Source organism: Bubalus bubalis, chromosome 21, assembly GCF_019923935.1.
Source record: "Bubalus bubalis isolate 160015118507 breed Murrah chromosome 21, NDDB_SH_1, whole genome shotgun sequence".
NCBI classification, from domain to species: Eukaryota; Metazoa; Chordata; class Mammalia; order Artiodactyla; family Bovidae; genus Bubalus; species Bubalus bubalis.
Window position 1 is genome coordinate 21,306,941 of NC_059177.1, and position 26,811 is coordinate 21,333,751.

Genomic DNA, 26,811 nt, shown 5'->3' on the forward strand with positions numbered 1-26,811 from the left:
GCCTGGCCAAGATCAGGTTCTAATTTCACTTAGGAAGCAGAAATCAAGGCAAATGGGATTCTTTCCACCACCGCCCCCCCCCCCCCCCCGCCCCCTCAAGCACGCATGCTCACGTGCTCACCAATCTCTGCTTGAAAGCCCTACTGATTTGTTTAATCTGAATCTCCCCTCTGGCCAAGGTGGCACAGGTGCAGGGCATCTTCTCTCCCCGGGACCCTTGCCTGACCTCCCCATCACCCCCTCCTGCTTGCCTGGGGAGCCCGCTCAGAGGCCTGATGAAAGAGAAAGGAAGCAAGCACCAGGCAAGACAGCCTTAGGGTTTTGCGATAAGCTCCTTTAATTTGGACTTGTCGTAACTAGAAATCAGGAGGAGTTGACACTCAGAACGGGGAGCTGGGCTCTACTCTGATCCTAGGCTGGGGTGGGGGTGGGGCTGCCGCCTGCGCCCCACCCTCCTGGGCAGACTCGGGGGTGAGATCTGGAAGATTGCTTTCTTAAGGAAGGGGGCTTGGAAAACATTGAACCTTTAGCTCCTTAATGACCAGGTCCTGTACTGTTCTGGCCTTAGAGATAGGAAGTCTGCATAGGTGACCGACATGAGAGGGTTTTGCCCCCTCTCTGCAATCCGCACACTCGCTCCTGAAGGCTCACTGACTGTGTTTGAGAGTGTGTGAGTCATTGTGCATGCAGCCATGTGTGCTGTTGGAGGGCCTCACCCCTGCCCAAGCCCCTCTGGCCACTCCCTGTGGGTTCCGCCCCGAGGCGGGCCCTGGAGCAGGATTGAGGGCCTCCGTTTGGGGGCAGCATGCTGGCAGCACTGGTTCACCTAGAGGGAGGCTCTGGAGAGCAGAGGGGCGACGCGGGCAGCAAGGGGGCAAGCGTGGCAAAGCTCGTGCTCACTAAGTACCAGCCTGACCTCAGAAACAGAGTACTCATGAACCCCCGTTTTATAGATGGGGAAACTGGGAGTCCGGGAAGGAACCTGCTACCTGAGTGGTTTCATTTCACGGGCTTCAGTCACCCCGACAGGACCAGGCACCTGGGCACCCTGAGTTCCTCACTCTGGGCTTCTCACACTTGAATGTGCTTACGCATCACCTGGGGGAGCTTGTTAAGATGCAATTTCTGATCCAGCATCTGAGAGCCTCATTTCTAACCTGCTCGCAGGTTTAGGGCCACGTGAAGAGCGAGGCCTCAGTTTCAGGCAGTCTTTCCGCGGAGCTCCCAGCAGAGTGAGCTTCAACTCACAGCTCCAGCGGCATGGAGAGGAGGCCTGGCACTGGGCTCTCCAGCTTGAGATGTGCTGTGAGTATAAAATATCCATTGAGTTTTGTAGGTGTAGAATAAAATGATGTACACTATCTCTTGAATAACTGTTTCTCTTCATTACATGTCAAAATGATATGATGCTAGCTATCCTGGGTAAAAGGAAAGCTATTTTAAAATTTATTTCACCTGCACCTCTTTACTTTTTTAGTATGAGTACTAGAAAATTTTACACTATGCACGGGGATTGTGTTATATTTTCATCAAAGAGCTCCTCTCTAGATCTCTCAGCCAGGCAGGGGTGATTTTGCCTGCCTTCTCAGCACCCCCACCCCAGGGAATATTTGGCAGTGTCTGGAGGATAGGTTTGGTTGTCATACCTGGAGGGTGGCGGGGGGGTGGGGAGGCAGGGGTGGCTGCTGGCATCCGATGAGCAGAGGCCAGGGATGTTGCTGAATATCCCGCAGTGCACAGTTCAGCCCCTTACAACCAAGACTTGTCCAGCCCCAAATGTCCATAGTGCCAAGATTGGGAAATCTGGTTTCAAGTCATCCTTGGTGTCTCCGAAATGATTTATTTTATGACTATGCATCGCTTTTTTCCCCTCTACCAGTGTATGAGTCTCATGAAATGAGGGACGTTGCCTGCCCGAGTCTCTGGGACCAGCGCCTGGCATGAGGTAGGAACGATATTCTGTAATCCTCGTTCGTATTAATACAGCGTATTAATAAGACAGCATCTCTCTAAGTACCTGAGCCAAACAAGTGGTTTGAATTCATCCATGGAAGTGAACACAGGCCCACCATCCAGGGATGGGCCTCAGAGGGCAGTGAGACCACTCTGCCCTGAAATCACGCCCGGACGCGCACATTCTAAACGCCTCGGCTGGTTGGCACTGCTACCTGACTGCGTGCATACTCATCAGTCGATCGGTGGCAGGTACTAACCCTGGGAGCAGAAGTAGTAATTGTCTGTGCGAGGCTGCCGCCCCACCCTGACAGGCCTTTCACAGCACAGGCTGCTTTGGTTCCCAGTGACTTTATTTACTACCCAGTGGTTTGAAAGGCCTGACTCAGGCCATCTGATTGGTTGCCTTTTCTTGGTTGCCGAGCCTGTGGAAGCCCAGACCCAGGATTTTTGAGGAAGAGTCATCTCCCAGCTGTCTCCCTTCGCAACAGGCTGGTGGGTGGGGAGGGCGAGGCAAAAAAAAGCAACTCGGGTCCACCCAGGGCGTGCAAGGGAACAGAGTCGGGACAGATTAATTTCTCTTGTTCAGATAACTCTTTAATCTTCGATGTAAAGTCTTGCAAGCTGGTTCTGGGCCTTCTCCCTTTCTCACTTGTCACTCCCTGGGGTGGGGCCCAGGCCTGGTGGAAGCTGGGAGTCCAGGCTTGGCCCCAGAGGTGGGCTGTGTGATCCTGGGGAAGTGAGGCCAGCCTCCTGGGCCTCTGTTTTCTCCCCTCTAAGAGGGCGGAGGGGAGAGAGGCGAGAGGAGTGTGAATCGTGTGGTCTTGAGAGCTTTCAATGCTTCCCCATAGTCTGCAAGAAAAAGCCCCAGCTCCTTAGCACAGCCTGGCTTCACTGTCACTTTCCTGCCTCTTGACCTGCAATCCAATTTCTTGCCTCATATGGTGGGAAATACATCCCAAGCTTCGGCCTAGGTGACCTGCCTTTGGCTTTGTTAGTGCACCTTGCTATCTCTTGTTTTCTGGTCTTGGCGTGTGTCGTTCTGCCCTTCCATGGAGTGTTCCAGTGTAGAGCTTAAAAGCATGCTTGGTGGATCCCATGGCACAGGCTGTGTGCCCTTGGAGAAGTTTCTCACCCTCTCTGTGCCTCTGTCTCCTCTTTTGGCCAATGACGATAACATTGGCACCTGATTTCTAAGGTCATTGTGCCTGTTAAATGAGCTAATGCTTGTTAACAACACTGCCCCAGACCTAGAAAGCAACCAAGAAAACAGTCCCTGCTGCCGTTTGTATCACGTCTAGAACCCGTTCTCACTCATGTCTCTGGAATCAGCTCACTTGTCACCCTCTTCAGGGCGCCTTCCCTGATTGCCCACCTGTCAGCTGAGGTAGCTGCCCCTCCTGGGTGTTGTGACTCACCCTGGCCTCAGCGGTGTTACCACCCTGTCACCCGGGTGGTAACTCCTATATGTTTGGCTCACTCCCCTCCACACACTGTCACTTCCTCTCGTTGAGAGGTTGGAAACGGATCACCTGCTGGTCTAAAACACAGGTGTGGATGAGCTGGTGTAGAGGGGAATCTGGAAACATTGTCACATGCTGCTGAACTTTGAAAAGAGGATGATTCTCTAAAAACTTACATCTAGGAGAAGCATCTAAGAAAGCTCCTTTAAAAAATAAGACGATTTTCACACAAAAACCTGGATTGCCTTTGGACAGTCAGGAACGCTGCTGACGCAGTCCCCGACATTGCCTCCACCTGCAGGAATGTCATTTTCAGGCAGGCACCTGCAGGCCTGACCCACCCTGATCTGCTCACACACTCTGCCCCAGAAATAAGGTGGTGATACAAGCCTATCATCTAAATTAGGAAACTCTGGGGAGTAGATGGGGGTGCTATTTTTAACCACAAATGAGGTAGACAGCCCAGGGGCAATAAGCACACACGCCCCTTCACTGTAAGGGAGGGGCCTGGCACCTTTGCCTCTCACATCACACATTTCCTGCCATAGAAATGCCCAGTAAGTGACAGTGCACACAACTAGCATTTCTGGAGGGGTTGTTTCACATGTTCACTCATGCAGGCCTCCTAAGAACTGAGGTGGGGACGCTGAGGCAGGATGTGTTAGTAACCTGTCTCCCCCACACAGGTGGGAAGGGGAAACCCAGGCAGTCTGAGTCTAGAAGCCTATGTGTTGGCTAAATCAACAATCTCCTCTTAAGAGTCGTCAAAAAAAAAAAACCTAAAAAGAAATAAAATTAAATTAAAAAAAATAGAAAATAAAGTATATTGGACATGAGGTTCCAGTTATTTTGAACATGTATTTGTTGGAGGATGCAATTTCATGAGCCTTACTTGATTATACTCTCTCCTTCATTTATAAAATGGATAATACCAACAACAACAACAAAAAAGAGTCGTCCCAGCTCTGAGAACCTGTGGTTCTTGTTTTTTGTTTGTTTTTTTTAATTATCTTGATGGATTTATTCGGCTGTGTCAGATCTCAGTTGCAGATTTTTGATCTTGGTTGTGGTATGCGGCATCTTTAGTGGTGTCATGTGGGATCCCCGACCAGGGATCAAACCTGGGGCCCCTGTATTGGGAATGTTTATTTAAAAAAATCTGTGGTTCTTTTCCTTTCCTTTCCCTTCCGTTTGTCTTCTCCTTCCTCGCCCAAGTCTCTCCCTCCTCTTCTCTTGTTCTTCTTTCTCTGACTAGTGTTTCCTTCTCTCTCTCTTCCTTCTGACTCCCACCTACCCCTCACTGTCACACTACCTCTTGCTGGTTCTCCATCTCTCCATCTTTGTGTATCTCCATGGCTTGCTTTTGAACCGTCTCTGTCTTTCTCTTAGTCTCGCTAGACTCTCTCATTGTGTACAGAGATACGAAGGCCCCCACCGTGAGATCAGAATCCAGCGGTTGGGCCGCCCCCTTCACACCCCAGCTGTGGCCCCTGTTGTGGTACAGACAACTGGCTGGACCATTTGATGGTTTTCAGTGGACATGCCTGCGATAGGGAAGCTGGGCTGGGCTCAGCCTTCCGTTACAGGAGATGGACAATAGGGAAGGTTAATGGTACATCTTTGTGTTTGGCCAGAGGGACGGTAACTGGAGCACATTGGTCACAATAAGTCATGCCTCTAATTGGGTGATGATCACCCCACGTGAAATGAGTGTCTTTTGAAAGGAAAAGGCAATCTGGGAATATTGTTTTGAAGGCAAGAAAGAGGGCAACTGTTTCTTAAGAGGACGGGAGAGAGTGATGCTCCTCCCAAGCAAAGTGGGTGAAGAACTGTGGGAAAAGCACAGCAGAAGGGGAGAGAGAGGAGAAGGGAAACTGAACAGGGGCCTTGGCAGCCCCAGGAGGATGTGCTGAGAAAGGGGCCAAGAAGGCAAGGGGTGACAGATTTTTCAAAATTCCCAGTGAGACGTCAGCAGCTTCAGGCTTAGGCAGCCACCTGGTTGGCTGTGCTCAAAGGATCGTGCCTTTATTGAGGAGAGCAGGAGGAGGTGACCTGGAGAGAATTGCAGATGCCAGGCTCGAATCCCAGCCTGGGCCCCACCCTCTTTTCACCTTGGTTTCCAAGTGGGTGTTCTGGCCACTGGAGGGGAAGTGTTCAGACAGAGTTGGCTGGTGGCGGTGAGTCAGGGCCCCACCCAGGGCCCTGGCAGCCCCGGGGGGCCTCTTGCCTACAGGCCTGGCAGCAGCTGCTGGGTGTTATCAGGAGCAACAGGGCAGCAGGGGCCTGACAGGCCATTCAGATTCCCTCCACATGACCTGTGGCCACGGAGTCCAGCTCCAGAGCCCTGTGGTTCTCCTGGCTCCATTTGATCTGGCCATCTGCTGAGGGTTTGCAATTTCAAGGTCAACAGTGCAAGGGGAGAAAGCCTTGTAGGGCAATCAGCCTAGCTGGAAAGGACTGTCACCTAACAGTTTGTTACCCACCTCCCTTCAGTTGTAAGCCCTGAGAGGGCGGGAGTCCTGTTGTGGACCCCGCTGCATCCGCAGCACTTGACACGAAGGCTGGGATCCAGTAGATGCTCCATAACGGAATGAGTCAGCTGTGCCTTCAAATCTCCCTGCTGCCCCTGACTGACTGTGTGACCCTTCCCAATTCCCTTAACCTGTCTGAGCTGCCGCTTCCATCATCAGTACAATGGGAGAAGGCCAGTAAAAGTGTAAACTCGGAACAACATCACCCTCCTGCCATGAAATAAGATAGCTGTCTGGGGGTGGAGGTGGGGGGCATCCAGTCTGTAGCTGTCACTCATATGTGAGGGGAAGTGCACACGGAGGAGATACTTTCATGTTCGGAAAGTCTGCAGCTTCTGTGGCGGGTAGTTCCAGGTGCGTCGTACAGATGTTACTTTTTAGGAAGACGGTGTGGTTATGTGGTTAAGGGTTCTTGTTCTGGAGGCGCCATACCTGGATTCAAATCCTGCCTCCACCCCTTACTTCCTGTGTGGTCCTGGGCAAGTTACTTGGCCTCTCTGAGCTTGTTTTTCTGTGTGTAAAAGAGAGTGGTCATGAGGTTTCAAGGAGATCCATCCCAGGCTGACCCTGGCACAGAGGAAACCCTCAATGTATGTAAACTGTGATCACTAGTTTCCATCCCTTAACCCCTTGAAGCAGACAGGACTCTCCCCAGGGTGCAAAAGAGGAAACCAGAGCCGGCCAGGTGGGGAGGCGCGCCTGTCGGCAGAACCCTAACTAGATACCCCCCTGCTCCCGAGGCCCACCACAGTTGCCAGAAATAAGGTGACGTATGGCCACCCCTGCCTCCACCCGCTGCCCCGGGGGAGAAGTGAAACACGAACCCACCAGGGTAAGAAAGAGGAGAAGGAACCAGCTGAGGTGAGGACTGGCCAGTGGCCCCGAATCCTGTCAGAAGGACAGTCTGGGGCAAGGTCAGGTCCAGGTCGGTGAGAGGGTGGAGGCAGTGGGAGGATTGTGTGACAAGAGGGGTCTGGTGGCTGAGCTGGCCGTCGGCGAGGGGTGAAGCGCTGGTCCCAAGAATGCGGAAGGAAGCCCTTTTATCAGCATTCACAAGAACAGAGAGGGAAGTTGTTTGCATCTGGCCAGATACCTCAGCTGTGACCTCCTGTCTCTAAGGAGAGGGTCCCTGCAAGCTCTGCTTTCAAAACTCTCTTGGGAGAAAACTCATGGCCCCGATTCTTAGAAATTGCCCTCATCCCAATGCAATAAACAACTTAGCGGCTTTCTGACTTTCTGACCAGCACCCAGGGCTTGACCTTCTGCCTGGTAGACCTTCAGCCTCTGAGAGTTGGCATGCCTGTGCTTTCACCTTACCCATTTTACAGACGAGAAAACTAAGGTTTAAACCTGGCCTCAGGCCCTAGCACTGCCATTACTAGCTCTTGGGTCCCAGTGGCTCACAGCCTGACCTGGTTTCCCATTTGTAAAAGGCAGAGGTGTTTAGGCCTTATTTTCCTTTCTGTCCTTCCGTCCCTCCTGAGCAAAGGGTGTGGAATTCTAAGGTAAAAAGTCACCTAATCAAGTGGTGTGGATTAGCCAACAACCCAGCCCTGAGGTCAGCCTCTGGAAGCAATTTAAGATGGCCCAGGGATCTGAGGCTCCACACCCCCACAAGCAAGCAGAAGTATTCCCTCCCACACGAGGCTGCCTCCCTTCCTGAGCAATTCTGCTCTGATTTCGTGGGGGAAGCAGCTGTGCTTTCTGCAGTGCTCCAGTGCCAAGCTCGTTGCATTTCTTAGACCAGGCAGGATCTTCCATCAGGGATTACTGTCCCAGCCTGTGATAAGCGTCTTCGATGGGCCAGGCTGCACTCAACAGTAACCACCTCTCCCCACCGTGCAACAGCCCTCGATGAAGCAAACAGTTCTTATACCCATATTACACCCATGGAAAGCTGGGGCTCAGAGAGGCACTTTGTCCAGGGTCATGCAAAGGCAGAGATCCCAACCCATTCTAAATGACTCCTCTGGATAGAGCTGCTCCATTTAAATCAACACCTGAGTAAATGGATTGTCATTTTCTTTCTTTTTTAATTAAAAACATTTTCCCCCTGTAATGAATATGGATTGCTTGGCGTTTTGAAAGGGAGTAGCCAATGGAAGCATTTACAGATAATTTGCTGTGTCATCTGGAATTTGATTTAAACTAATCCAGTTTGGGGAGGGCTATAAATAAAACAAAATTGTCCATGAACTGATCGTTCTAGAAGCTGAGTTGAGGTTCTCTAGACTTTCTCTCCCATTGTGAACGTGTTTGAAAATGTCCGTGATCAGGTAAAAATCTAGTTTAAATTTAATGCTTGCAAAGTAGTGAATTCGGGATAAATGAACTGGCCTGAGACAGGCTGTGTGCTCAGAGGCACGGGGGCACGTTGCCTGCCCCACAGCTGAAAGCATTTTAAGGTCACTTGGAGAAGGCATTCATTACAGCCTCCTGGGTCTGCTCTCCCTGGACCACAAGGTCCCTCTTTGCATCCAAGAGAACAGTCTGCCCCCAAATAGGCAGCCAAGTGAAGATGGCATGTCGGGGTTCCCGCAGCCACACTGCGGTTTTATGATGAAATCTGGCACTGAATGTGGTTCACGTTCAGCCAGTCAGGAGATTTGAGGAATCTTTTATAAATGTTACCAGCAAAGGCACAGTGGCTGCCTGTGTCCGGGGCCACCCAGAAAATTGGAAAAGATGAGACCTCTGATGTTCACTTGATGGCCACATGTCTGGAAGTAGCCCCTCTCTGCGTGTCCCTGGGGGCCAGTGCTCCTACCTTTGTCCAGTGTGCCCTAGGAGCTCCACTTCCCCACTAGATTCCCCCTGAAACAAGGAGACCTTCTCTGTTGACAGTCTTTCCTGTTTGCAACTGTTCCTTTCTCAGACAAGTGGCATCAGCTCTCCACTGGCCTTCATTATATTGAGCAAGTGTCATTTATTTATTCAATAATGATTTATTGAACACCAACTATATGTACTGGGGTTACAGCACAGAGCAAATAGATAGCATGACGGGCATGTGCTGCATATAACACACATGGTATCCGTGCTCCAAGAGCTTCTAATTTCTCAGGGGAGACAGGCAGTCACCCACTGTTAATACTACTAATCATTTAATTACAATTCTGACAAGTGTTTTGGAGAAGCTTTGGGGCTTTGAGGGCAGATGAGAAAAAACATGATCTGATGAAGTGGGAGCACTCAGGATTCAAAGAAGCCTGTTTGGAAAGAATCATATCTAAACTGAGATCTGGAGATTGGAGGTATTTGATGTGCAAACAGGGAAAGGGAATTATTCCAGACAGAGGGAACAGTGTGTTCAAAGGCCAGGCAGGCATGACTTGTTGAAGGAAATGGAGGGACAGTGTACTGTCCGTGGAGTATGTGAGTACGAGGGGGAAGGAGATGGTGGTAGATTATGAAGGGTAAGTCAAGGATGATGGAGAACTCATAAGAATGTGTCTTTGGGCAGGGGAGGTGATGTTGTCCTTTGGAACCTAAAATGATCACTCTGGTTACTGTGGGGTGCTGAGTGGATCAGAGCAGGGAAAATGCAAAAGCTGCAGGCCTGAGCCCGGAGCACCCCACTCCAGTACTCTTGCCTGGAAAATCCCATGGGCATAGGAGCCTGGTAGGCTGCAGTCCATGGGGTCGCGAAGAGTCGGACACGACTGAGCAACTTCACTTTCACTTTTCACTTTCATGCATTGGAGAAGGAAATGACAACCCACTCCAGTATTCTTGCCTGGAAAATCCCATGGGCGGAGGAGCCTGATGGGCTGCTGTCTATGGGGTCGCACAGAGTCAGACACGACTGAAGCGACTTAGCAGCAGCAGCAGCAGGCCTGGGTCAGCTCATGTGTCACATTTGTGAGAATTAGGAGAAAGTATCCACCCCCACCCCCTTCCCCCACAAGAAAGACTTAGGTCTATAGACACATGCTTACAGAATGGAACCTGGTCTGAATTTCGGTGCCCACTAACTCTGAGTCAGAACCCCTGTGCAGTTAACCACTTGTACAAATGTACACAATGGCCATGGATGGACTCTGAGAACAGAGGAATCAAAAGACGGTAGAACATTTGCTGACAAATCTGCCTCATCCTCTTCAAGCACCTTGAATTCTGAGTTCCTGAGCTCAAAATTCGTGTTTGTAACCCCAGTGCACGTAGATGCTCCAAATGTTTGCTGAATCAATTCTTTGGCCCTTTTTTTTTTTTTTCCCTTTAGACTTTCTGTCATCTTGTTCTCTTCTTCTAAATTCATAGTGGCTTCCTGTTCACACACACCTGCTGGGTGTTAGGATGCACTGTTGGGCACTTGACCTTTTCAGTCCTCTAAACATCTTATCCTCTGTCCATTTGATAGAGACCAAGCCAGGGTCACATGGCTAGGGAAGGTGAACAGGGATCTTTCTAAATCCTTGACAGGCTCATTGTGCTGTGTATGAATCTATCAAGTCTTGGGGGTGGGTGGGAGCAGGGGGTGGTGGCATGCCTTCTGATAAGGAGTCTACGGTAGAATCTCTAAACCTTGAATCTTAGAATGTCAGAGTTGAAAGGGACCCCTTGGGGCCTCGTGTTACAGATGGGCCCCCGGTGCCTCAGAGAAGGCCTGGAAATTGTTCAAATGTCATTGAGTTAAGTCAGAGCCAGGGCAGAACTAGGAACCAGGTCCCTTAACAGGTTTGGAAGAAAAAGATAGATATCAGAAGTGGAGATTAGAAGAGAGAAACCAAGGGAGTGATCACTCTCTAGGGATGGTATCTGACTGCGATGGGTATCAGTGAGGCAGCCCAGGGTTAGTTCAGGACAACAGAGTCCTAGGTGACTGTGTGAAAGGGAAGAGCAGGCGGAGGAAACAGAACTTCCTCAAGGACTTAAGCAGGTCTCTAAACTGGAATTCATTTGGATCCAGCCTGGCCATAGACTTTCTTTTAAAGTTTTTTTCTTTGAATTTTTTCTAAATTGGAGGATAATTGCTTTAATGTTATGTTAGTTTGTGCTGTATGGCAACGTGAAACAGCCATAAGTATACATATATCCAGTATTCTTGCCTGGAGAATCCTAGGGACAGAGGAGCCTGGTGAGCTGCCGTCTATGGGGTCACACAGAGTTGGACATGACTGAAGGGACTTAGCAGCAGCATACATATATCTCCTCCCTCTACAGCCTCCCTCCCACCCGCTACGTCCTACCCCTCTAGGGTAGGTCCTCTCATCACAGAGGACCGAGCTGAAATGTTTTATTGTAGTATATAGTTGCTTTATGATGTTGTGTTTAGGTTCTGCTGCACATCAAAGTGAATCATTTATGGGGGGGGTGGTAGGAATTGGGCGACTGGGATTGACATATATACACTACTAAACACAAAATAGATAACTAATGAGAACCTACTGGCCATAGACTTTTCAGACACGAAGTTGACTTTCTTGTCCAGGCCAATGGCCAGGACAGTGTTCATTGTCACCAAGCCGCTGTGGATGGCCACCAGGCAAGGTCAGAGAGAAGGCCTGGTTCCTCTCGCTGGGGCTTGTGGCCCAGGTGCCCTCTGAGGGCCCCACTCCAGTTCCCAGTTGGTGCCGGCTTGGGGTTTTCCTGCCTCTGGGTCTGCATCACAGCTCCTTTTATGTCACATTGCTTCAGGTCCCACTAAGCATTGCTCTGAGCTGGAAAATCCCTTGGAGTCCGCCTAGCAGCCCATGATCGTAGCAGCAGGAAGCTATGACAGCGAGGCTCCCAGGGCATGAGGGTTATTCTTGGTGTGTGGTTGGGAGGGTGGGGCGGCGTGGGGACAGAGTGGCAAGGGATGGTCAGGAGAGAACAGAGAAATCCCAGAAGAAGGAACCCCTCAGACAGTTTCCGGCCAGTTTTCTTTTCTGAAGTGGCCTTTGCTTCCAGCCCCAGGTCTGTCTCCCTGCATTGGGTCTTCTTGGGGAACATCTCAGGATTCTGAGTCCAGCCCCTCAATTCAGGGACTGCAACTTCTGTGGTTTAGTAGTAGTAGCGATGGTAGGAATGTAAGTAATAGTTGTCATTGCTGCTGCTGCTGCTGCTGCTAAGTCACTTTAGTCGTGTCCAACTCTGTGCAACCCCATACATAGATGGCAGCCCACCAGACTCCCGCGTCCCTGGGATTCTCCAGGCAAGAACATTGGAGTGGGTTGCCATTTCCTTCTCCAATGCATGAAAGTGAAAAGTGAAAGTGAAGTCGCCCAGTCGTATCTGACTCTTCGTTACCCCATGGACTGCAGCCCATCAGGCTCCTCCATCCATGGGATTTTCCAGGCAAGAGTACTGGAGTGGGGTGCCATTGCCTTCTCCGTAGTTGTCACTAATCAAGTCGTTTGTAGATGGCAAATTCTGTATGCAGTAGGGTACCCAGCACACAGTAAGCCCTCAATTGATCGCAACTTTATTTTTTGTTTTTACAGTTTTTATTTCATATTGGAGTATAGCTGGCAACCCTCTCCAGTATTCTTGCCTGGAGAATCCACATGGACAAAGGAGCCTGGCGGGCTGTAGCCCATGGGGTTGCAAAGAGTCAGACATGACTGAGCGACTAAGCACGCACACACAGAGCTGATTGACTGTATTGGAATATAGTTGATTAACAATGTGTTAGTTTCAGTTGTACAGCAAAGTGATTCAGCTATACATATACCTGTATTTGTTCTTTTTCTAATTCTTTTCCTACTTAGGTTATTACGGAATATTGAGCAGAGTTCCCTACACTATACAGTAGATCCTTCTTGGTTATCTCTTTTAAACATAGCAGTGTGTATACGTCCATCCCAAACTCCCAATCCATCCCTTCCCACAATGGCAGCTTTATTCTAACACATCCACCTGAAGAAGCAGGTATTAGTCTCATTTTACAGATGGGAAAATTGAGGCTCGAACCCACAAGTCACTTTCCCAGAGTTGTTGAGTTACTTGTTCATCCACTGACTCAACAGTTACTTACTGGGTCCCTGCTGTGTAGTGGCCACTGTCCTGGATGCAGCAGAGGGAGCTCAGAGCACAGTCCCTGCCTCCCATTTACAGGTAGACGTTCTTGTGGAGGAGTCCTGCTGTGAGCACATAAGTGCATCAGCAAGGACAGTGCCTGCAGGTTGGGGTCGGGAGCACACAGGGCAAGGAGATACAGAATCATTGGGGGTATAGTGGTGTCTTTTGGCTGTGCCACATGGCTTGCAGTATATTAGTTCCCTCATCAGGGATGGGACACAGGGCCCCACAGTGAAAGCGCTGAGTCCTAACCCTTAGAAAGCCAAGGAAGGGGTGTTTTAGAAAAGATGCTGAGGGCAGGCTTTTCTTCACAATGATGTTTGAGCTGGGGTTGAATGGGCGAGAAGGAGCCCCGGGAAGTTTGCTCTGAGCAGGAGACCAAAGGCCCCTGGGGTGGGAAAGGCCTGGTGAGTTGACCAGAGCTCCGAGGAGGGGCAGAGGTGAGTAGCGAGGAGCGTGGGAGGAGGGGCACCGGGAAAGCAGGCGGGCCTGGGTCACAGCAGCTTTCTAGACCCCAGGGAAGAAATGGAGGCATGAGGGGCCTCAGTGGAAAAGGCTGGATTTAAATCCATAAACTCAGCCCGGGCTTGCCCTCTTCGCCTCAGCCTTGATTCTGAGCTAGACTTGGTGTGGAGAGAGGCCGGCCGGGGGCCCCCTGTGCTCACGGTGTGTAGTAGGACAGGCAGAGCTCATTTTCCAGCTCCACAGCCTGTCAGCCTGTGGGTTCCCCAGTGAACAACAGGAACAGACCCTGGGGGTTCAGACAATCAGCCCTGAGGAAGGAGCCCCATTTTAGCCCAGGACTCCGCCTTGCCAGCTGCCCCCAGACTTCTGGGCCCGCTCCTTTCCTCCACTCACAGTTCCCTTACCATGGAGTCAGCACCAGCCCCACTTGAGCTCAGACCCCACCATCAGAACCAGTGGGATGGAGAACAAGTCATTTAATTGCCCTCTGGGCCCCTTTTCCCTCACCTATGAAATGGGCCAAAACCTGTCTGCTCACCTCAGGCTATGAGTGAATATTAAACCTGATGGGATGCTGTTAATGAACTCAGAGCCTGCTCTGCGCCAAGGGTGCACTCGTTGCTTTCTGTGCAGGAGTTGACTTTACTGTCATGTGAACGATATGGAGCAGCGATGGTTATCGGGCCGGCTTTGAGAGCACGTGGCCCATGAAGTCATGCAGAGCCACTGCGCGCTTCCAAGGGCCCCACACTTGGTTTTATATTCAGTCATTGCTGTCTGGAAATTCTTGATACTTTTTCAGCATGAGGCCCTGCATTTTCATTTTGCATGGGGCTCTGCAAATGATGCAGCTGGTCTTGATTATTATATATTCATTCATACATTCAAGATAGATTTATGGAGCCAGGCATGGCATATGGTCCTGGAGAGGAGTGAACAAAGCAGAATTGCTCACCTCCATGGGGTTTCCTTTGCATTACTTGGGTCAAAGAGGGTAAATTATTTGCTCAATGTCACACAGTGAATAAGGGGGTGCCCAAGATCCAAATCGGAGCTCTTAAGCACAGTACCATCTCCTTTTCAGCCTAAAGCTGGAAAGTGTCTAACAGGACACCAACCCCAGAAATACCCATATGGTTCTAAGTGCTTTAGGTGTGTTAATGCATTACAGCAGCTTGTTTTAGGGTCAAGAAAATGAAGATCAGAGAGGTTAGGTAACTGGCCTAGTCACACCCCTGGTAAGGAGCAGAGCCAAGACCAGGAGCCCAAGCAGACTGGCTGAGAGCCGTCCTCTGAGCCGCTCCAGCATACTGCTTTTTGAAGTCATCACTCAGGAAACGGTAGCTTGTTATAATTATTTTAATCACCACCATTTTCGTTTTCATCTCCAGAGACCCCATGCAAGTGTGAGGCCTGATCCACATCACTTTGTGCGAAATGAGAGGATTAACAAATGAATGAGCAGATTGCTTTTACTCATGGGGTAACATCGACTGCTGCCTACCTCCATTCACCCAGCTCCTACATGACTTCTCACCAGGACCCTGACATCCAGCCTTCGTGGCCTTGCCTTCAGCCAGTGATGAAAGCTCTCAATGTCCAGGATGTAGAAAATAGGGTCGCGCCTTCCAGTAAACAGGCCAGGCTGAAGGGAGGGGATGCTGTGGGGAGCAGTGGTTCACAGCGATGGTTATCGCTGAGTACAAGCTTTCCTTTTCCTTCCTACGTGAAAATAGGGCTCGTCCTAGGGGTTCCCTCCCCTCAAGACTGTCACTGTTTAGAGGGTCTCATCCCCTACCAAGATTTGAGGAATTGATCCATCTGGCAGGCCTTGAGCACAGGGTGGTTTCTGAGACTCTGTGCAGACTTGCCACTCTCCCTCACTGATGTGTGACAGGCACAGTCATTCATTCATTACTCAACAAGTACTTACTGAGTACCTACTATGTGTCAGGTACTCTTGTAAGAACTGGGGATACAGCAGAGAATAAAGCAGGCAAAAACTCCTGCCCTAAGGGAGCTTACATTCTAGTCCAAGATATTTCTAGCTGGGACTTCTTTGGATTGTATGACAGACATCAGGAATTTTTCCTTCTTGGGCACTGGAATTTTTTCAACCTTATGAATATTATCAAGTTTTACCTAAGGACACAGTTAGGGTGCTTTTTATTTCAGGTGGGAGAGTAAATCTGGTGCCTCTTACTCCATTTTGGCCAGAATCAGTTTTTCTTTACAAGAAAACCTGTAGGCCTGGGAGGAGCAAGGCTTAACAAGTTTCTTTGTTATTTATACCTTCATGTGAATGAGTTTATGGGCTCCTTTCTGAAGCATTATGGTTACGGGAAGTGAAGAACTGAAAGACTGAAGTAGAATAGGACTTGGAAGATAAATCCAGAAGTGCTCATAGAGTCATTATTTCATTTGAATTCATCACATCTTACAAATCTGCCAGCAGGTCAGGAGCTTCTGTTTTCACTTTACAATGAGGAAGGTGGAGCTGGGAAAGCTGAAATGACTAGCTCAGTCACACAGCTAGTTAAGACTCAGAGCTACTGACTTCTGCCCTCAAGCTTCTCTGAACACCCTGTGGGTCAGGGGTCACCGTGTGTTGTGGGGGAGAGGGCAGAGGACATCTATGATCCCTTACGCTTGTGCTGTTTGGTTGTTTCTCACAACTTCAGCCTCAGCTTCCCTGGGGCTCAAGTCAGCACAGCTCATGTTCCCTGAGCAGTAGCTACAGCTTAGAAAGAACAGTGGAACAGAGTGTCAATTCCATGAGGGAGGGGCCGCATGTATTTGGCTTACCCCTGAGGTCCCTGTGCCTGGAACAGCACCTGACCCCTAGTACGATTTCAACAACTATTTGTCCAATAACAGAACGTGGAGGAATGGATCTGTGGAGTAGACAGACAGTAATATCTCAACTGCATTACCAGTAACAATGAAGACTAATTTCTGCCTTTTGATGCTGTTTTGATTTTGTTGATGCATTGTACGCTTCCTGAGGGCAGGGGTTTTTTCCTATTTCACTTATGCACTATGATGTCCCCAGCATCTATTAAAACAGTGCCTGTCTCAGAGTAGGGACTTAAGAAGTATTTGCTGGGTGAACAGATGGGAGTCAAACATCTAGTTTTCTGTGAATGTGTAGCATCAGGGTGAAAAGCAAGGGATTTGAAGCCAGAGCTGAGTTGGACTTCTGGCTCTGCCACATCTATAACCTGGAGGATGTCACTGAGCCTCAGTTTCCCCAGTACTTATACTAAAGGGTGTCATTGCTTCTGCATCCAGACGTCCTGAGGATTAAGTGAGGTTGTGCAAACAAAGTTCTTGGAATAGCTCCAGGAACAAAGAAAAGGCTCCAAAGTTTTAAAAGTTCTTGTGTCTAAGAGTGTGAAGTGAAGTGTTACTTGCTCAGTCGTGTCTGATTCTTTGTGACCCCATGACCTGTAGCCCATCAGGCTCCTCTATCCATGGGGGTTCTCCAGGCAAGAATAGTGGAGTGTTGCCGTTCCCTTCTCCAGGAGATCTTTCCAACCCAGGGATCTAACCCGGGTCTCCAGCACTGCAGGCAGATTCTTTAGTCTGATTCTTTACTGTTTGAGCCACCAGGGAAACCTAAGAGTGACGATGCATTTAAAAAAAATACTTTAAAATTCTTCAAAATCAAAATATAGTTGACATATAATCATTTGTTAGTTCCATGTGTTTTATATAAAGATTTGACATTCACATGCTTTCTGAAATGATCATGATGAGTTCAGTAACTATCTATCCTCATGCAAAGTTATTTCAACATCATTGACCGTATTTCTTATGTTGCATATTAAATCTCTGATTTATTTTAAACTTTATTTTATATTGGAATATAACCGATTAACAATGTTGTAACCATTTCAGGTGGACAGCAAAGGGACTTAGCCATACATATATAAGTGTCCATTCTCCCCCAAAACTCCCCTCCTACCCAGACTGCTGCTTAACATTCAGCAGAGTTCCCTGTGCTATATAGTAGGTCCTTGTTGGTTATCCATTTTAAATATAGCAGTGTGTACATGTCCATCCCAAACTCCCCAACTATCCCTTCCTTCCCTCCTTCCCCTCTGGCAATCATAAGTTCATTCTGTAAGTCTGTGAGTCTGTTTCTATTTTGTAGACACGTTCATTTGTATTGTTTCCTTTTAGATTTCACCTATAAGGACTGTACACGACTTATTGTGTAACTGGAAGTTTGTAGCTCTGTAATGTCTTCACCTATTTCCCCTACCTCCACCCCTCCCTCCAGGCAACCACTTGTTTGTTCTCTGTATCTATGAGTCTATTTTTGAGGGTGCAGTTTTTTAAAGGCCACTTTTCTCCAAAGGAATTTTATTCCTGGTGGTTTAGTTGCTAAGTTGTGTCCAACTCTTGTGACCCCATGAACTGTACCCTGATAGGCTCCTCTGTCCATGGGATTTTCCTGGCAAGAACACTGGAGTGGGTTGCCATTTCCTTCTCAAGGGGATCTTCCCAAACCAGGAATCGAACCCTGGTCTCCTGCATTGCAGGCAGATTCCTTACCAACTGAACTACAAGGAAGCCCTTGTTTATCCCTGGGAATCCCCCAAAAGAGCCTAGAGGTTGTTCTCCTGAAAGGTGAGGCTGCGTGGACAATAAATTCCTATCAAATCTCCGTGGACAATGCCAGGACTCCTGAAGCCTTCAGGGCAACTCCCTGTCGCCGGCTGTCTTGCGCCGGCTGGATCCTGATGCAGCTGGATTCACCGCGGGGTCACTGGGCTCTGCTGGGCCGCCCTTGTCATCTGCAGCCCTTTGAAGTTAGGCTGTGTCTTTTCTTGTCTCATGGTTGATGGGGCCTCAGAGCGCACAGCAGGCCGTTCTGCACCAGGGTGCAGTGGGTGCTTGCGAGATCTCCAGCAGAGATAGGGAGTGAAATATAGTTCTCCAGCAAAGGCAGCTGCAGATAAAGTGCACTCTGGGCTCTGCCATCGTCACTGAGGCCCTTTCACCCTCATCAGTGGATCTAGTCCACATCTGGGTCTTGACCCACACACAGTCTTTCTGGCCTTAACTCTTCGGGCCTGTAGATGCCATAAGTGTAGGTTAGTTGTTGCCTTAGCAACAATTGGTCATCATCAACTTTGGTTTTGAAAAGAATGACCAATAAGACTAATCTTTCTTTGAACTGCAAGGGCGAGGGAGCAGTACAGAAGGGTGATGAGGGAGGCTTCTGACATAGAGAGGGTGGGAAGATTCAGAAGATGAAGTAGATAGGGTGCAGGGCACAGAGAAAGCTCTCAACTCATTAAGGCAATTATTACATGGATTGGAAAATAAGGAGATTCCAGACCTAAGTGTCCATATCTTTCTTTTGACATTCAGGTCCTACCCATTTTTTTTTAATTTTTATTTTTTATATTTTATTTATTTACTTTTTAATATTTTTAATTTTAATTGGAGGCTAATTACTTTACAATATTGTGGTGGGGTTTGCCATACATTCACATGAATCAGCCATTGGTGTACACGTGTTCCCCATCCTGACCCTCCCTCCCACCTCCCACCCCATCCCATCCCTCAGGGTCATCCCAGTGCACCAGCCCTGAGCACCCTGCCTCATGCATTGAACCTGGACTGGCAATCTATTTCACATATGATAATATACATGTTTCAATGCTATTCTCTCAAATCATCCCACCCTCGCCTTCTGCCACAGAGTCCAACAGTCTGTTCTTTACATCTGTGTCTCTTTTGCTGTCTTGCATATAGGGTCATCATTACCATCTTCCTAGATTCCATATATATGCATTAATATACTGTATTGGTGTTTTTCTTTCTGACTTACTTCACTCTACATAATAGGCTCCAGTTTCATCCACCTCATTAGAACTGATTCCAATGCATTCTTTTTAATAGCTGAGTAATATTCCATTGTGTATATGTACCACAGCTTTCTTATCCATTCATCTGCCAATGGACATCTAGGTTGCTTCCATGTCCTGGCTATTGTAAACAGTGCTGCAATGAACATTGGGGTACACGTTTCTCTTTCATTTCTGGTTTCCTCAGTCTGTATGCCCAGCAGTGGGATTCCTGGGTTGTATGGCAATTCCCTAACCCTAACCCTACCCATGTTTAAGGTTCATTCACAGTCCATTTATTTGGAGAATTTTCTGGAGCTTAGGTTTCTCCCAGCTTCACTACTGCATGGCTCTCCTCCCTATCTGCTCTGTTCCACTGCAAGCTCTCCTTAAACACATGTGTATGTGTGTGTCTGAAAGCAGCTTGTGTGCTTCCATTCATTCATTCAGAAATAGGCAGGATAGCCCAGTGGTTAACAGTGCACGTGGCAGCCAGGTAGCTGGAGGTCGTTCTGACAATTACCACCTGTGCGAGTTCAGTAAGTGACCCACTTTTTCTCTTTACCTCAGCCTTCTCACCTAGAAAATGGGCACAATAATGCCAACCTCACTGGGCTTGGTGATGGTTAGCTGAATGACTACCCATAAGCATACAGAACAGTGCCTAGCACATAGTATGTGCTCAATAAATAATATACCATTCTTTTTTCAGCAAACATATATTAAACATTTCACAATGCTATGTGTAGAACTATTACTAGGCTCATGGAGATAAAAGATAACACTTGCCTTCCTGAACTCACACTTTATACCCCACACCAACCTTTGGTCATTTCCCTTCTTTATCTGCAGGAAAATGTTTACTGATAATTTCATCAAAGGAGGACAATTATTCCTTCCCTGATGAGAGCTTGAACTGCCCAGGGTTACTTCTGTCTCATGTGCATTGTATTAAGGACCAGAGGGCTTACAAAGGGTTCTACCACTTACATACAAAGTGATTTCTCTTCCCTTGTGCCTCAGTTTCCTCAACAGTAAAAGGGAAGACAGGTAGCCACTTCTGCCTTTTAGGGTTTGCAGAGCAAAACAAATGAGGCAAGGCTCATGGAGGCATTGTGGAGCCCCCAACGCCTTGCATAGGATAAAGGTGAGGGTGGCCTCTCTCTATCCCAGTGAAAGCTTCCTTGGAAGGCAGGGCAAGCTGCTTGGTCTCTGACAGGATAGCACACACTGGAGGCCAAGTGCAGGGTCTCTGTTATTTCCTTAACAAACACTCCACACAGTACTCAGAGTCAGAACTTCCAAACTGCGGAGACTCCTCTCCAACAGCCTAAGCAAAAATAGAAATGTGAGATGATGACTCTGGGGGTAACTGGTGTGCACACAGGAAAAGCCTGAGTGTGGCCAAGGCCTCAGGACAGCTAAGGGGCTCACTCATGCACTCTCTTGCTCTGTTTCTCTCCACTGTCTTATCTCCTTTTTTGCCTGTCAGCTCCATTCCCTCAAACCAGCTCCCTCTGGGTGGCAGGAAAGGTGGCCACCAACAGCATCCTGTTTCCTTAGAGAAGAAACTGAATTTTCTTCCCCAGATTAAAAAAAAAAAAAAAAGAAAAAATCTACGGGGAAGATTCTGATTGGCTTAGCTTGGGTCATATGTTAATTTCCAGGATCAATCAGCTACTGGGGGGTGGAGGGCAGCAGGGGGAGATGGAGTTTCAGAGCACAGACACAGCCACTTGGGGGCCTATGCAGCTATCAAGACCCTGGAGGGGAGTGTCCACCTCAGCCTGCGAGTATGTCTGAGGCTGCCCTCTTACCACGCTTGATACTTTTCCTGTGTCCTATCTCGAAAATTTGTCATTTCTCCATGTAGATGATAAGCTCCAAAGAACAAAAAAGGGACATTGGACACTCCTTTCATTTTCTCTCCTCCTTCACCCTGCCCATCACACGCAGGATGGCAAACTTGAGTACACTGCGAGTTACGTGGTCATGGAACTAAGTAAGGCACAGAGACAGAAAGCAACTTGCCCAAGGTCACACAGCTCACACTAGATACCAGGTCACCTGCCCTGCAATTTCTCTTAGGGTTAAAGGCTACAATCCTCATTCTTACAAGGAAGCCTCTGTGTAGCCCAGTCACTTCCTGCCTCCCCAGGCTTATCTTATGCACTCTATACGTCTTCAAGGTGGTTATTATTTTTATTGCTATTCCTATCATCGCTGGAGGCACCCGCACTGATCCACTTCCCTCTCATTAGAGATAAAGGAGTTTTTGACTCGGCATTCTGACCAGGGTGCACTTCTTTCTCAAATCTGCCCCCTACCCCTACCTTCAAGGCTTCTGCACTTGGAATTTCCTCTGCCTGGAACACAGTATTACTTTCCTAGGGCTGTTGTAACTAAGGACCACAAACTGGGTGACTGAAACAACAGAAATTTATGGTCTCAATTTCTGGAGGCTGCAAGTCTGGGATCAAGGTGTCTCAGGGTTGGGTCTGTCTGTCCCAGGCCTCTCCCCCAGCTTTGGGTGGTTTGCCAGCGATCTCTGATTCCTTGGCGTGTGGCTGCATCCCTCCAGTCTCTGCCGTTACCTTCACGGGGCATCCTCCCTGTGCCATGTCTGTCTCCTTGTCCAAATGTCCCCTTTTTATAAGGACACCAGGCACAAGGGCCCACCCTCATGACCTCATGTTAACTTGCTTACCTCTGTGAAGGCCCCCTGATTGCAAATAAGGTCACAAGATCTCTTTGTGGAGGACACAGTTCAACCCATGTGCTCCAGCGCTCAGTCATGTGTTTGACTCTTTGCGACCCCATAGACTGTAGACTGCTGGGCTCCTCTCTCCATGGGATTTTCCAGGCAGGAGTACTGGAGTGGATTGCCATTTCCTTCTCCAAATTCCACCCATAACAAACACCATTTCTCATCCCCTGCTGCACCCTAAGAGACATCCTCCTTATCTATGCCAGCTCAGGTGAGCCTTCTCTGAACACCCCAGACCACACCCAGCCCTGCTGTCTGCCCTCGCGTGCTCTTCCCTCATATCTGTTGTGGATAGCTGGTATCTGCTGTGTCAGGATCTGGTCAGTGCCTGTGTCGCCTTCAGAGACTCCCCTTCATAAGAGCAGAAGCGTGATTGTTCTGTCTGCAACCCCAAAGCCCAAAACCCTGGACTATTGACAAAGAGTATCAGTGAATGCCTGTGGCCTGAATGAATGAAGAATTGAGAAGTTAATCTTCATGTGCAAGAAATATTATGTGCTCAGTCATGTCTGACTCTTTGTAACCACATGGACTATAGCCCACCAGGCTCCTCTGTCCATGGGATTTCCCAGGCAACAATACTGGAGTGGGTTGCCATTTCCTTCTTCAGGGGATCTTCACGACCCAAGGATCAAACCCGCATCTCCTGCACTGGCAGATGGGTTCTTTTACCACTGAGCCACCGGGGAAGGACAGATTAATCTTCATTAATCACAAAAGTGAAGAGACGATTTTAAGCAAGGGTCTCAGAGGCAGAAAGATTAGTATTCCTTTTGGAGAGAGAGGATTTGCTCCAGCATCCACCAAGGGCCCAACCCCTGCCCTCACACACCCCTGACTCCCTGACTAATGGTCATGGCTTTCCCTTCCACCCTGTCACACAGGGAGAATCCGCTCAGCGTAGCTTTGTAGGGAAGGCCTCAGGAATGTTGGGGAAGCTGGAGGTGAGTCAGAAAGGCCGGTAAATTGAACAGCTCTGAAACCCGACCCTTGGCATTGAGCTGAGGGGTGGCGGGTTTGCAGAAGGTAACAGTGCTTGCTTTAAAATTCAGGGGGCCCAAGGGAGCATCATCTTGCAGAAAACCACTCTAGTTGGTGAGGAGCCAAGTGTGGGCCAGGCTCCAGGTACCTGGGTTTGCTGTCCCACCGTGGCCTGTGAAGGTGACAGCATGGACACTGTCAGGTCCTGCACTCATCTGTGTAGGAAATGAAGCTTTAACTTTTGTAGCTTCTACTCTCCTGTGTGTGGGTAAGGAGACCAGGTAGCTACATCGAGAGACCTTCATCTGTCTCAGTTGAACCCACTCAACCTACCCACCCACAAAGCAATTCCAGCCCCCAGGGTTCCCAAGACCCCTGGGGAACACCTCATAGCCAGTAGAATCCCAAAGGGAAAAAGGAAGGCCTCCCCAGACCCAGCCCAGGACAAGGGCCAAGTTGGAAAAAGTGACTTGCCGGCCAGTCACCATGTTTTTCCCCAGTGAAAGGCTGACTCATTGCAACAGGCCTGGGCTGGCTGGGACTCGAGTCAGTGGCTTGGAACATGCCTGGACAGTCAGTGCCTTGTCTGAAAGGCTGGTCTGTGAGAAGCCACGGGTCAGGGGAGCTGAGGCCACAGCTCTGGGGAGCACTCACATTCAACCCCAGGAGCCAGAGGCAAGTAGAGGGTGGAGGTCCCTATCTTTCCTCCCTCCTTGGGGGCTTGGCCTAGCACGAGTTGGGTAAAGTCTGCAGGGGCCCTACCACCCAGGGGGAATTAAGTCCTAATGTCCTGAGACATTAGTATTATGGTTCTTCCTCCTCACAGGACATGCAAATAAAAAAACACTGAACGTATATGTACAGAAAACCAATCAGGCTTGATTTTCTTCATGAGGTTATCTTAATACTTTCCTTTGAAATATCAAAGTGGAATTGTTTTACAGTCTGGGGCAAGAGGGAGGGGAACTGGGACCGCTTTCCTAGTGTCCCGAGAATGTGTTTGTCTGCCGATGGGGTAATTCCACACCATTCAGAGTGCAAAGTCTGACTGTGAAGGATCCCCACTCCCCCTCCCCAGACTGTCTTCTCTCCTCATGCCTTTGTCCATGTTGACCTTCAGGGCTCTTTGGCAAGGACTTTTTGAATCATATTTGGCTTAAATCCTGGCTATGCTATCTGCTTGCTGTGTGACCTTAGGTAAGTCACTTGATCTCAAGTGACTAAATTTCTGTACGTGTCACATGGAAAGTACGCAAGATAAATGCATGCAGAGTGCCTGGAACAGCACTCAGCACCTAGTCTGGCTGACATACTAGATCTCTTCTGGCTTCTCCCTTTATTGCCCTACAAAGCTGCTTTTTAGGAAAAAATACTGTCAGTCATTTACACTTTAGTGTGAATAAGCTCCTGTACCTACTCTGTGCAGATTTTTCTTTCTAACCTCACAACAGTTTCTGCAAGATCATTAATATTCTCATTTGGTGATGGAGGAAACGGACTCAGGGAGGTGAAAGAACGCTCCCAAGGTCACACAGCAGAACCTCGTTCATTCAGGAAACACTGATTGAACTTCTGCCCTGCCTCAGGATGGGGACTAGGAGCACAGAGATCAGTGAGTCAGACCCCTCATCTTAAGACCCTCATGGGTAACTGGCTGTATTTGAATGTTTCTGTCATCATTCTAATTGTTCAGATCCCTGTAAACCTTGTGCATATAGGCAGGGAGAGCCTTCACCTTCCCTCCAATTGCCTGTTCCAAAGAGTCATTTTCTTCCTAGTGTGCAGGACCGGCCCTGCCCGAGGCTGATCTACCAGATCAAAAAAGCCTCCTGCCTTTTCTTTCCACATCATCTCCTGGGGCTCTGCTGAGTACAGATTTCCAAGTCTACATCAGAATTCCATTCTTGTCCCTTCTTTTGCACTTCATGATATAATATATATTACAGAAACACATGTCTCATTGTAAAAGAGAGAGAGACAGAAGAGAAGAGAGAAGAGCAAAATTTTCAGAGTAACAGTAACTCCAGGTCTTGCTAAGATGGCTAAAATTTTGTTGTATTGTCTGCCAGAACTTTCTCTTATGCAATTAGAATATAATTGTGATAATAATAATAATACTCTACCACTTATTTTAACTACCCCTGACTTGGAGCTTCCTGTGTACCAGATACTGTTCTAAGCACGTTAGATAATTTAACTCATTTATTCCTCATGGCAGCTCAGTGAGCTGATATTTATTGCCCTCATTTTACAGGTGCGGAAATTGAGGCAGAGAGAGAGTATTTAAAAGTATACGCATTACGCTTTAAAAATGGGATCATTCTGTTTTGTGTCCTACTTTCTCCCCCTTAACAATAACAATTCTGTGTCCTTTTTCATGACTCTTTGGCATTCCAAACTTTATACATACCATAAATTACTCAACCAGTATCCTGTAGCCCATTTTTCTAACTTTCAAGTGTTTTGTTTTTTTTTTAACTATGAATGACATGAAGATGTCCATCCTTGTAGCTTAATCTTTGAAAATCTGACAAATTACTCCCTTATGATAACTCTTTGAAGTGGACTCAAGATGTACATGTACCAAACCTTCTGGCATCACTTGCAAATTGCCTCCCAGAGGGACAACCTTCATGGGATGCTAAAGGAATGTGAACTATCACAGTCCCGTGGAGGACAATATGGTAATATCCATCAGAATGACAGAGGCTCATGGTATGATCTAGCTTCTGGGGGGTTTATCCCATAAACAATGTTATACACACACAAAATGATATACATATATAATTAGTCATTGAAGCCCTGTCGGTAATAGTGAAAGGTCAGCAATAACCCCAGTGTCCATAATAAGGAACTGATCAAATAAACAACAGTATATCTGTACAGTGAAATAATACGCAGTTGTAAAAAGAATTAAAAGCTTTTCTATGTATTCATGGGACTAGCTTCCCGAGATACAGCAAGTTAAAAACGTTGTGAAGTTGAAACTATCACAACGTTGTGAATTGGCTATACTTCAGTATAAAATTAAAAATGAAGGCTTCTCTCCCTTTATTACCAAAAAAAATAAGTGCAAAAAATAAGTGCAGGGAGGGACAAATTACAGGTACAGGATTATCAGATGCAAACTACTATGTATAAAATAGATAAGCAATAAGGATATATTGAATAGCACAGGGAATTACAGGTATTACCCTGTAATAACTTAATATGGAGTATAATCTGCAAAAATACTGAATCACTGTGCTGTACACATGAAACTAATAGAATATTATAAATCAACTATACTTCAATAAAAAACATGTGCAGAATTATGTAAGTAGCATGCTATTTCTATATGAAAAAGGGAGGCAAATGATAACCCTCATTTGTAGTTGCACATATAAACACAGATAAGCTCTAAGAAAAGTTCTAACAGTACCTACCTGCCAGCTTACAGGAGATTTTGCCTGGACCAAAGGGATCAGGATTAAAGAGTATGAATTAAGACAAAGTAATTTTTTTCCCTGATCACTTTTTGTGCTTTTAGATTCTGAAATGATGCTGTGCTTCTATTCACAAAATGAACCTTTAAACATTGCCTTCTGGTGTTCAATTTTTTTAGGTGTGATAATGCTATTAATTTTTTATAGAATACTTATTTTTGAGAGAGAGTGAAATATTTACAAATGAAATTGTATAATGTCCAGATTTGCTTCAGAGTAATATATAAACAGCAGAAACAGAATGGTATATAAATTACAGATGAAAGTCATTAGATATGAATTGATGACTGTTAAAGCTGGAAA

The 26,811-nt window shown here is 47.8% G+C and overlaps 1 long non-coding RNA gene across 2 annotated transcripts in view; it reads left to right on the forward strand.

Moving 5' to 3' along the window:
• The first annotated feature begins 317 nt into the window (after positions 1-317).
• The window catches only part of LOC112581281, a 34,532-nt gene continuing 8,038 nt past the window's right edge, over positions 318-26,811 (forward strand). The window contains exons 1-4 of one of the 2 annotated variants that reach the window (XR_006547524.1): positions 321-670; positions 1,168-1,305; positions 1,880-1,945; positions 14,806-16,795. This is a non-coding gene — a long non-coding RNA (uncharacterized LOC112581281). Of the gene's footprint in view, positions 671-1,167; positions 1,306-1,879; positions 1,946-14,805; positions 16,796-26,811 lie in introns of those variants that run through there. The other variant, XR_006547525.1, reaches the window with a different exon arrangement.